The sequence below is a fragment of the Athene cunicularia genome (assembly GCF_003259725.1).
Source record: "Athene cunicularia isolate RWA chromosome 4 unlocalized genomic scaffold, athCun1 chr4_part2, whole genome shotgun sequence".
NCBI lineage: Eukaryota > Metazoa > Chordata > Aves > Strigiformes > Strigidae > Athene > Athene cunicularia.
The window spans coordinates 4,713,291-4,715,593 of record NW_020799099.1 but is presented as its reverse complement, the minus strand read 5'-3'; positions in this window follow the sequence as shown (position 1 = coordinate 4,715,593).

Below are 2,303 nucleotides of genomic sequence, written 5' to 3'. Positions count from 1 at the left end.
GCACTCATAATGGAGCTTCATCAAAATTACTGATAGGAAGCCAGTAGCTGGTTTGTGAAGTCATTGGATGGCAATGACTGAAAGAGGCATGACTAGATATCCCGAGTTTTAAAAGGATTTTACCTGTCACTCTGAATGAGCTATAAACTAGGGAAATCATTTAACCAGTCACTGATGGGTGGTGACTATCGTAAGCACACAGTCATTGGATTTGTCTGTAACAGCTCATGGAAATCTCAGAAAATGTAAGGTCTTGTCAAGAAAAAAAGGAGACAATAGGAGTTCAGAGTGCTGAAGGTCAGTTTGAACAGCTTATTATCTAGGAAAGCGAGGGTATTATTCTTGAGTAACCCTGCAAACAAGGGCATTTGAATAGTCATTCATTAATATAACAGTTAAAGTTTAACAAGTTAGCCTAAGTATGCTGCTATGCTGTGTGACATTTCATAGCAACGGGGCTTTATTTACATATTGTTTCCTTACCATTAATAATGAAATACCTGAGATACTGTTTGCATTTCCCTTCTGTTAAACAAAGCACATTCATTTGTAGATTTAAATGGGCCACGTTTCTGTCGTGAGCTACCAGAGATTTCAGCTAGTTTTATATGAAGCAGCTTACCCTAATGTCAGACTGAAACTTATATAGTAGTGGATTTGCTTCTAGTTTCTTCAGTGAAAGTTTCATATGATTTATTTCATAAGCTGGTTGTTTTCTGTCTCATAATCCAAAAGGCTGCATCAGAAGATAGCTGATAGGGAGCTGGGTTTGCTCACCAAGGGGTATGTTCTTTGCAGAGCATATGCCTGAGCAGGTACTGGAATGTGGAATCACGTTTCTAAATACAGATATTGAAGTATTAGGTGTGAAAATAGAAGTGGCCTAATTTACAGTGTTGTAAAGGTTTGCAGCTTCACTGTGGTGAGCAATTAAACCCTGACATCACTGAACTTTCTAATGAAAGGCTCAAGCTCTCAACAGTTAAGTTGAAGAGGAAACTATGGTTGGTGTAAATCAAATTGATTGGAGGCACAATGAAAGTAACAAGTGCAGTGTGTAGGAACACATCGCTCTTCTACCCTACATGGCAAAGAGGAGGCAGAAGAACGTGAATACAACTTCAGCAGATGCAACATCCCCTTAGTGTGAGGCTATGGCACCATCTACGGGTGAGACTGCCGTCCAAACCACTTGTCCCAGCCTTCCCTCTCCAAGACTAAAAGTTCTGCATGGCAATTTCCCATCCCCAGTCCCTTGCTCCATCACCACCCCGCTCTCCTGTGCAGCTGCACAGGGTGTGCTGCATCCTCACACCACCTCTGCTGCCTGAGAGATGTGGTCATTTCTCTTCCCGCTCTACAGGACCCCGGCCACGTTTGAGATCCTTTCCTCAAAAGTGGCTGTGACCAGCTGCCCCCCAATGAGCCCTTGCTTGGGCCTGCTCGATTCTTCAGCCAGGACCTGATGTTTGGGGGCAGGACCGCTGCGCTTGGAAGCCACCAGGGAGGGAGAGAAGATGGCCTGTTTCTCCTGCTGAAGCTTCTCAGGGCATTAGGTGAGGGGCAGCAAGACAAGGTTTTTCTGAAAGGCTTTTTTTCTGCTCGGGCCTCTGGTGTGGTTGGGTATCTCTCACAGCAGGAGAGTTGGGGAGAGGGACGTCTCACAGCTGAGAGTCTGGACATGGCCGCACAAGCTGCTGGGGGCAGCAGTTAGATCCAGGTGCCACAGACCTGCAAGCCCGTTATTTCCATTCCTCAGCGCTCACAACAGGGATAACTCCAGCCTTGGTATCTTTTGAGTGGGATGACAGTAGAGAGTGAAGGTGCCCAGGCCCTGCAGTGTTGTCAAACATGTATACTGCCGTGTTCTCCCGCAAAACTGCAGCAGGCTTGAGCCTGAGGCAAAAGCTCCAGCCTGGCCACCTGGGTGGCTGCCTCCCTGCTGCCGCCCGGGCTGCAGGAGCTGAGGGGACTTACAGACACCACCTTTACATTATTATTATTATTTTTGTTGTTGTTATTATTATTACTAATTGCGCCTCCAGTATTCTTCAGGCACCTGGTTTCAAAGCGGTCAAGGCCGGGGGTGCGGGCTTGCTTCCCACGATTTCCCTTTAAGCTTTGACAGGCCCCTCTCGTCCGTACCCCTTCCCGCAGACAGAGCATGGCCCGGACAACAACGACGCACGAACCTTCCCCTCCCCGCACAAACGCCTCGGCCCGCGCCAGGTTCACGGCCGAGGGAGGGTTAAAGAGGAGGAGGAGGAGCCGCAGCGCGGGCCGGGCGGCCGTGACACCGCCCC